The sequence below is a fragment of the Ornithorhynchus anatinus genome, chromosome 9 (genome assembly GCF_004115215.2).
Source record: "Ornithorhynchus anatinus isolate Pmale09 chromosome 9, mOrnAna1.pri.v4, whole genome shotgun sequence".
Taxonomy (NCBI): domain Eukaryota; kingdom Metazoa; phylum Chordata; class Mammalia; order Monotremata; family Ornithorhynchidae; genus Ornithorhynchus; species Ornithorhynchus anatinus.
Genome location: NC_041736.1, coordinates 24,717,674 through 24,727,992, shown reverse-complemented (window position 1 = coordinate 24,727,992; position 10,319 = coordinate 24,717,674). Strand labels below are relative to the sequence as shown.

Genomic DNA, 10,319 nt, shown 5'->3' with positions numbered 1-10,319 from the left:
ACCTCTAAACTTAAACTTATTTTTCGAAGGACATTGACATCATTTACCTCATTGATTTTCACAAAATCACTGTGATGCAAGAGAAAGCAGGCATTATTATACCCATTTTACAGATGAAGAACTGAATCCCCAAGAGGTGAAATGATTTACTCAAGTTCACACAACAGGCCCGTGGCAGTGCTTTGACTTAATACCCAGGCTTTCTGACTTTTAAACCTGTACTCTTTTCACTCGACCACTGCCTCTGTTAAGTCATTAAACATTTCAGAGCAGCAGACACACAGACCTATTGAAAGTTGTGATTTATATCCATGTTTCCTGACTTCTCTGCCGGTACTCTTTCCATTAGGCCGCTGCCTCTGTGAGTCATGAAACATTTCAGAGCTGCAGACACACAAACATACAGAAAGCTGTTCAGACCTGGGAATCTCTAGTCAAGAAAGCCATGTATGCCTCTTTCCTTAGGACCTGTGGGAAGGAACAGATAATCGTAATAGTGATTTCCACAGCACCACTCATCCTCTCTTACTCAAACTCCCACTCTAAACTGTATACTCACTGTGTGCTCTATGCACCGTAAGTTCTCGATAAAAAACAACTGGTGATTGACTGACTGATACGCTCTATTCAGCATGTCTGGTGGGGAATAGAACACTGTGGTCTTTTTTGCACTGGTCCAATTTATGGTCAAATGTGGCTGCAATAGTAATCCAGCAGATGGGCTTTTCTTGGAAGGTGCCTAGATCTCTGTTGCCCAAGTGAGCCAGCTATTTTCAGGATTCCAGCTGGGCTTGTCCATTTCACAGGACACCATAGCTGGTTCTTCCAATATAAACCTACAACCAAGGTCTCCTGATCCCTAGAACTAATAATAATAATAATGTTGGTATTTGTTAAGCGCATACTATGTGCCGAGCACTGTTCTAAGCGCTGGGGTAGACATAGGGGAATCAGGTTGTCCCACATGGGGCTCACAGTCTTAATCCCCATTTTACAGATGAGGGAACTGAGGCACGGAGAAGTTAAGTGACTTGCCCACAGTCACACAGCCGACAAGTGGCAGAGCTGGGATTTGAACTCATGAGCCCTGACTCCAGGGCCCGTGCTCTTTCCACTGAGCCACGCTGCTTCTCCAACTGACACTGATGTTCATTGGTGGCATATCTTAGCCTCGAGAGTGTGAAGTTCACTGTGGGCAGGGAACATGTCAACCAATTGGGTTTTAGTGTACTCTTCCAAGTGCTTATTGAGTGCTTCATAAACACCATTGTTTGATTTTATAATTAACCAGCTTTCTTCTGGGATGACTAGTGGAGAAAATAATTACCAATGCTACTTCGTGTGATCCCCATGTGACTTCAGCTCTCTTTTGGACACAACTGACATGATCTTTGCTGCTGGTGGGGGAAATGCAGGGGAAAACCATCAAGACACACTAAAATATTAAAGGGCTTTTCTTAAAAGCTTTTGGCAGCACCAGCAAACCTGGGTTCTGGCAACTACTGAAAAACTTGGCTGTCATGGCGGTCAGATTTTTTCCCTACAATATGACTAGCCATGTCGGAATTGAAAGGCTCATGGTAAATACTTTTTTTTACGTTATCAACAGAATTAAACAGGGCCGTGTACTATGTTAAGTCCTGTTCAATGGCCGTGCTCAACATGGATGATTATAGTATTACTTGATGAGCACTTATAATGTACTGAGCACTGTTCTAAGTTCTGGGGCAGATATAAGACAATCAGATTGGATCCAGTCAGTGCAGCAAAAAATCTGGAGGGTGGTTTGAGAATTACATTTTGATTCTTATTGCTCTATTGCTCTATTGCTTATTGCTTATTGCTTATTGCTCTATTGCTTTATTGCTCTGCTTCTAGAGAAGCAGCGTGGCTCAGTGGAAAGAGCGCGGGCTTGGAAGTCAGAGGTCATGGGTTCTAATCCAGGCTCTGCCGCTAGTCAGCTGTGTGACCTTGGGCAAGTCACTTAACTTCTCTGTGCCTCAGTTACCTCATCTGTCAAATGAGGATTAAAAAACTGTGAGCCCCAAGTGGGACAATCTGATCACCTTGTATCCCCCAGCACTTAGAACAGTGCTTTGCACATAGTAAGTGCTTAACAAATACCACAATTTATTTTATTTATTCATTTTATTAATGATGTGCATTTATCTATGGTTCTATTTATCTATTTTGATGGTATTGATGCCTGTCCACTTGTTTTATTTTGTTATCTGTCTCCCCCATCTAGATTGTGAGCCCATTGTTGGGTAGGGGTTGCTTCTATCTGTTGCTGAATTATACTTTCTAAGCGCTTAATACAGTGCTCTGTACACAGTAAACGCTCAATAAAATGAATGAATGAATGTAATTTTTCATAGTCATCATGAAAGTCCTAACCTGAAATGGAGAAATTTCACTGATAACACCACAGTCTTGGAGAAGTCCAATCATTTTGCAGTCTTCCAGGTTTTGAAATCTATCTTGACAAATTTCCACCCAAAGGACTATATTTGCATTAAGTTCAGAGAATAGCCCCTGAAGTGATTCGTTCATAGAATATGGACTGAAATAATAATTCACAAGTCTGGGAAAGTAGAATTCCTCTTTGTGTCTTCTAGGGACCCCAGAAGAGATAGATAGACTGACAGGTAGACTGTTCCGTAAATTGTCTAAGTTTAGTGAAGCCATCAACAGTCACAGGGAGAATACCAAATTGGCTTTGCCAGCATGCATCATTAATGAAACACTATGAAGAATAAAGCCATTTCTCCAAATCATCAGAGACCAGTAATTCCCAAATTTATCTAGAAGCAAATGTTGAAACACCTGTAATCAGTGTCTGTAACTCTAATAATAGACTAGAGCTGAGTTTTAATGAAGCCAAGGAAGTACATGCTTCTGCTTATATGGCAGTGCTTCGGAAGACTTCCAGAATGAAATCATATGAGTGTCATTGTATTGATGGATAATGTTGGGGCTATATCTGCATAGTGTAATTGCTCTGGGTTAGTCACCACTGAACAGTCTGGTTTTTAGATATCACATTAACAAGACACAGGAAGAAAGTAAACTTTGTGTTACAAGGCCACATGGCAATGAAAAGCCACCTTTCATCATTATCCCAGTGAACACACCTGGGACTGAGTTTATTCATTGACAATCTGCAACAGGGCACACAAATATAATTGAGATGTAGAACCGCAAGATGGAAATATGCCCCAAACAACTGCTTTTGTAGGAAGATTATTCATCTCTAAAATCACTGAGTTATGGCTAAGAAAGAGGATACAGATCATTCTAACAAAATCTGATTTTGTTATATTTAAGAGCACATGTTTGCTTTCAACAACTGCCAACAGAAAGTGAGACCCTGGAAGTCAGAGGACCTGGGTTCTAATTCCGGCTCTGCCACTGGCCTGAGGTGTGACCTTGGTTAAGTCACTTAACTTCGCTAAGCCTCAGTTTCCTCATCTGTAAAATGGGAATTAAATACTTGTCCTCTCTCCTCCTAATACTGTGAGCCCCAAATGGGACATGGACTGTGTCTGACCTGATTGCCTTGTATCTACTGTGGCACTTAATGCAGTCAGTACTTGACACACAGAAAACACAAAACAAATATCACATTTATCTTTTTTTTTTTAGGATTCCCGCTCTGTCTGTCCACATCTATAAATTCCCTAGGTACTCCTTGGAACAGAAATCTTCACCACTGATGATATAGCCCCAGTGGGGAAATTCAGGTGTTTCCTTATTGTGATGAGATCCTACTCGAAAATCCATGTTCTTTTCAGTGGGTCAAAATTACTAGAGATAGTAATCACTTTAATGGTAGCAGGATCATTTATTGAGTCCCACTTTGTGTGGTAACCTGTATAGGGTGCTTGGGTTCAAAATGTTGAACTGAAGCATTCTCTGCCCACAAGGAGCTTACATTCTAAAGGTGAACACAAGCACAGCCATTTTTACTATGTTGTCAAAATAAAGAAATTGAGTGAGGTATCGATATGTGCATAGTATAATGAGTTCATAAGAGCTAGAGATGCCTGAGAGGAATGATATGGCTCAGGATGGTGGGAAATTAATTGGGGATAGATTGTTGGAAGAGGTGAAATTTTAGGAGGGATTTTAGTATAGGAAGAGCTGTGCTCTGTCTGACACAAGGAAGGAGGGAGTTCCAAGCTGGGGAAACTGTGAGTGAGAGGATGGAAGGCAGAATTGTCAAGAGCGAAGTAGAGCTGGAATTGGGGAATAGCAGGGGAAGGGAGTGAATGGGTGAGGAGAGACCGGATGATGGAGAGCCTTGAAGCCAGATGAAAAGTGAGGTGAAAGCATTTCATTTTTTTGCCTCAGTTATATGAAGAAATTTCCCATTTCTCCATTTCACTTTGCCAGTGGGGCTCCAATCAGTACAGATCCATCATCCTAGTTACTTAGCGGTGTTCATGAGCTTCAGATAGTGCTTTCTGCATATGTGTTCTGTTATCTGTTGCAGAAGCAAGATGGTTCTCCTAAAGATTTATATGATCTGAGTACTGTATGAAGTACGGCACTGTTTTCACTCTGGGTTCACACATCACTGGGAGGACTTCACGGGAAATGACAGGTAGGACAGCCTGGCAGATCTAATGATCTTTTCCTCTCATTATCTCTCCCACATGAGGAGTACCCCTTCATTTCAAAAGGAAAAAGGGAAGGGAGGGAGATTGGGAGGGAATTTGGCTGTTATAACATCCTCCTGATTCCTGATCATCTATTTCCATGCTGCACATACAGGATAAAATACCCTCCACCTATGCATTTCCCTTTGTCCTTGCCCAGAGAGTCAGAAGGACTTCCAGAAATCATTGCCCTACAAGTAAATACTAAATAAAAATCTCAAAGAGTTAGTGAATGCATCCTTTGTCTTGTGTTTTGCTGTCGAGTCATCTCTGACCCATAATGACTCCATGGGCACATCTTTCCAAGAACTCGCCACTCTGCAATCGTTCTGGTAATGTATCTAAGGAGGTTTCATGGTAAAAACACAGAAGTGGTTTACCATTGCCTTCTTGACTCTCTCCCATGTTACTGCTGCCCAGCATAGTTGAGTTTTGACTTGTAGCAGATTGCCTTCCACTGCCCAAGCTAGGAATGGAATGGGCATACTGGAAATTCTCCAGTTGCAATCCTGAGAGAGGAAATAAATCCCTAGATATCACTTATTGCATTTTACACACACTAATTGAGATCATCAAAGGCAGCGGGGAAAAAGAGCTATGTCTTACAGAATCCCATGGGACCATAGACTCAGTAACCCATCGGTCTCACTAGAGCATTGTTGTTATCCCAGTTCTCTGCTCTTTATTTCCCAAACTTCTTAAAAATAGTCATATACATCTAGTGTCATAACTTCCTCTCTACCAAATTAGTGTCCCACCTCCCATGTAGACTTTCCTCCTCACTCTACCGAAACCACATTCATCGAAACTCCATTGATTCTTTCCGTTCTTATTTTTCATTTCTTGGTTGGCTTTGACACTATTTTTTTTAATAATACTTATTAAGAACTTAGTATATGCTAGGCACTGTAGTAAGTGCTGGAGTAGAGGCTAGGTTGGACACAGTCCCTGTTCCCGATGGGGCTCACAGACTAAGTCAGAAGGAGGAGGAGTTAATCTTCATTTTACAGAGGCAATGGAGAAGTTAACTGCTTTGCCCAAGGTTACACAATAAATAAGGGGCAGAGCTGGGATTAGAATCCAGATCCTTTCTGTCTCCCCCAGGCCCATCCTCTATCCACTAAACCACACTGTTTCCCTATTCACAATTCACTACTCACTCCTCCTTGAAACTCTCCCTGGCCTCAACTTCAGTTTTTGTCTTCCCGTAATTCTCCCGAGTCAGTTCCTGTTTTTCTGACCGCACTTTCTCAGTCCCCTGTCGATGATCATAATAATAATTGTGACATTAATTCAGTGCTTACTTTGTTCCAGGTACTGAACTAAGAGCTGGAGTGAATACAAGTTAATCAGGTTGGACGCAGTCCCTGTCCCATGTGGGACTCACAGCCTCAATCCTCATTTTACGGATGAGGGAAGTGAGGTGGGAGAAGTGAAGTGACTTGTCCAAGGTCCACAGCACACAAGTGATGGATCGGGGATTAGAACCCATGACCTTCCGATTCCCAAGCCTGTGCTCTATCCAATGCTGCTTCTTACCTCTCTCCATCAACTCTCTCGAACACCTCACATAATTTAATAATGATGGTATTTGTTAAATGCTTACTATGTGCCAAGCACCATTTTAAGCGCTGGGGTAGATACAAGGTAATCAGGCTGTCCCACGTGGGACTCACGGTCTTAATCCCCATTTTCCAGATGAGGTAACCAAGGCACAGAGAAGTGAAGTGACTTGCCCAGAGTCACACAGCTGATTAATGGCAGAGCTGGGATTAGAACCCACGACCTCTGACTCCCAGGCTCTTTTCATTAAGCCACGCTGCTTCTGCTGTTTCTTTACTGTGGATATCTCTCTTCTGGGTTCACTGACACTTTTTGAGCTACTTTCTAAAATGCAGACCATCTCCAGGTCTACATTACCAGTCCTGTTCTCTCATTCCTGGGGGTGACTGTGTCTCAATCCCCCAGGCATCTCTGGCTCTGTCCATGGGCAGAGCCATTTCCCCACGATTTGTCTAGCTTCAATAACCGTCTGCATTTGCTTTCTCCCCTCTCCTTTCTCTTAGCCTCAACGTTCTTTTGTGTCTCTTCTGTCCCGCTTGCGATTTTCCAGGCTCAGCAGATCCAAATCCATGTGCTATTGGGACTCTCTCCCTGGACATCAGTTCCTCATGGCATAGGGGATAGAGCATGCACAGACCGTGGAGTCAGAAGGACATAGGTTCAAATCCTGACTCAACCACTTATCTGCCTTGTGACCTTGGGCAAGTCGTTGTTGTTGTTAATGGTATTTGTTAAGCACTTACTATGCACCAGGCACTGAACTATGTGCTGGGGTAGATTCAAGACAAAATTTGGACCCAATCCATACCCCCCATGGGGCTCACGGTTTTATTCCCCTTTTGACAGATGAGGGAACTGAGGCCAAAAGAAGTGAAGTGACCCACCCAAGGGCACACAGCAGACAAGAGGCAGTCACTTCTCTGTGCCTCAATTATTTCATCTGTAAAATGGGGATTGAGAGTGTGAGCCCCACTTTGGACAGGGATTGTATCTAACCCTATTTACTTGTGCACCCCAGCACTTAGTACAGTGCCTGGCATATAGTAAATGTTTAACAAATACCATTGTTATTATTATTATTATTATTTGAAGCTCCTCGAGCTATTGCTTCAGGGAACTCCAATCCTGCAAGAGATAATGTCACCTGTTGCAGCTGATATTGTCACAGTTACTATGGCTGATTTGATTGCCCTCCACTGGAGAACATCAGGCTTCCTCCACAGCTAGGAGGCATCGTGATTTCCCCACTTTCTGGTCCTCATAAGGGATTCTCTCCATCTGGTGTATTTTTATCAGTTGGCACTTCTAATTTCACTTGATGGCAACCATGATGAGCACCGTGGCTTAGTGGAAAGAGCCCGGGCTTGGGAGTTAGAGGTCTTGGGTTCTAATCCCACCTCCGCCACTTGTCAGCTGTGTGACTTTGGGTGAGTCACTGCACTCCCCTGGGCCTCATTTACCTCATCTGTAAAATGGGCATTAAAACTGCTAGCTCCACGTGGGACAACCTGATTGCCTTGAATCTACCCCAACGCTTAGAACAGTGCTTGGCACATAATAAGCGCTTAACAAATACCATCAATATTATCAATTCACCATTTCTCTAGACTGTAAGCTCCTCCTCTAGACTTTAAACTTCTCTCTAGGCTGTAAGCTCCTTGTGGGCAGGAAATGTCTACCAACTCTGTTAAAGTATACTCTCCTAAGTGCCCAGCCAGCTCCTCATCAAACAGAAACTCCTCGTTGGCTTTAAAGCCTTTACATTCATTCAGTAGTATTTATTGAGTGCTTACTATGTGCAGAGTACTGTACTAAGCTCTCCATCCCACCTCACCTTCTGCAGGCCAGCCTGCACACTCCACTTGTCTAACGCCGGCTTCCTCACTGTGCCCCAGTTTCATCTAACTCACTGCCAACCCCTTTCCCGTGTCCTCCCTCCAGCTTGAAACTCCTCCATCCCCATGTATGCCAGACCACCACTCAAAGCATTAACATCACATCTCCTCAATCCTCTTCTCCTCCTCTCCTTAATCAGGGAAGAGGCCTTCCCTGATTAAACACTCCGTTCCCTGGCTCTCTCCAATCTCTACCTCATCTATGCCCCTGAATCTGTGATCTTTGGGCATTTGCTATTCACCAAACCACCAACCCCATAGCACTTATGTGCATGCCTTTAAATTATATATTCTACATTACTTATTTATTCATGTTAAAGTCTGTCTCCCCCTCTAGATTCTAAGCTCGTTATGGTGGGCAGGGAACGTGTCTGCTAATTTTGTTGTATTGTGCTCTTCCAAGTGCTTAGTATAGTGCTCCACACATAGTAAGCGATCAATCAATACCGTTGATTGCTTTGTATGCACTCTGCTCACAGTAACTACTCGATTAATATGATTGATTGATCATCAGTGGCCCTCACCCTTCATTCTGGACTTTCCTTACTTTCCCTGTGGTTGCTAACCTGAAGTGAAACTTTGAAACCGCCTGCTATTCATAGTTAAACGACAGCCCTTAGAAGAAAATCCTGCTTCAAACACCTTTCCTGACAGCTAATTCTCACATAGCCCATTCCCCCAACACTTCCCAAGTACACCTGACTGCTACATGTCTGGAGGCTTTTCCTAATTTTCAGATGACCCACTTTCCAATTCTCTCTGCTTCATCCAGCCTTTCTCAAAAAACTCACCCAACTGACTCTGTTAGGTAAAATGTTGCCCTCTGATACGAGCAATTTTGTCTTATGTCGTCGAGTCATTTCCAACCCATAGCAACACCACAGATGCATATCTCCCAGAACGCTGCCCTCTCCACCTGCAATTGTTCTAGTAGTGTTTTCTTGGTAAAAATACGGAAGTGGTTTACCACTGCCTCCTTTCTCATAGTAAACTCGAGTGTCCGTCCTCGACTCTCTCTGATGCCGCTGCTGCCAGTACGGGTGAGTTTTGACCTGTAGCAGATTGCCTTCCACTCACTAGCCACTGCCCAAACTAGGAATGGAATGGACAGGCCTCTGCTTGACTCTCCATCCTATAGCGGAGACTGGTAGAGTAGTGGAAACTCTCCAGGTGTGACCCTGAGAGGAAAATGAGCACTTTGGGCTGAAAAAATGGAGAAAGCCTCTCCCTCTATTCCATTATGAGGATTGTTCAGCCCCAACTAATTTAAAATCTCTTCCCTTCTCCTATTAACTAGTCTCCTCTCCTGTTTCCTTAATCAACCCTCCGATTGGCTTTGTTCAGATGATGACCTCAGGGAGTAACAGGCTCCTTGTGTTAATGGGCTTAGCTTCAGGAGGTACAGCCATTATATAATGGATAACTTCTCCTCGTCTCATAGTGTGTAAGTCAGCTTTAGATTGACCATTACAGAACACTTTTTACTTTCTTTCTCTTCCTATTTCTCAGTAAGACTGGGAGAAAAACAGGAGACAAAACTTCCTCTTATCCAAAAGCTTTAAATTTTCTGCTTATAAGTTGTTTTCATTGGTGATGGGAAGGAACACCTTCTCCCTTCATCAAGGGACAGGCTACTCTCTAAATTTGATGATGATTTTCCTGGGACCAGGCTATTTCTAATAATTGCCGTATTGTTTACTACAATTAGTCAGCATGGCCTAGTGGAAAGAACACATGCCTGGGAATCAGAGGACCTGGGTTCTAATCTTAGTTCTATCAATTACTTCCTGTGTGATGTTGGGCAAATCATGAAATTTCCCTGTTCCTCAGTTTCCTCAACTGTAAAATGAGGATTAAATCCTACTGCTTCCTACTTACACTGTGATCCCCATGCAGACAGATTCTGTGTCCAACCTGATTAACTTGTGTCAGCTGTGTGACTGTGGGCAAGTCACTTCACTTCCCTGTGCCTCAGTTACCTCATCTGTAAAATGGGGATTCACTGTGAGCCTCATGTGGGACAACCTGATTCCCCTGTATCTCCCCCAGTGCTTAGTACAGTGCTCTGCACATGGTAAGCGCTTAACAAATACCAACATTATTATTATTATTATTATTATTACTTCAGAGCTTAGAACAGTTCATGACATATAGTAAACGTTTAACAAATACCATAATAACTTTGGTATTTGTTGAGAGC

General features: G+C 43.1%; 1 non-coding gene across 1 annotated transcript; it reads right to left on the bottom strand.

Annotated features, from left to right (window-relative positions):
* Positions 1 to 9,169: 9,169 nt before the first annotated feature.
* On the bottom strand, positions 9,170 to 9,307 carry LOC114814380. The gene has a single exon (XR_003762178.1). It is a non-coding gene; the product is annotated as a small nucleolar RNA SNORA7 (small nucleolar RNA).
* Positions 9,308 to 10,319: the final 1,012 nt, after the last annotated feature.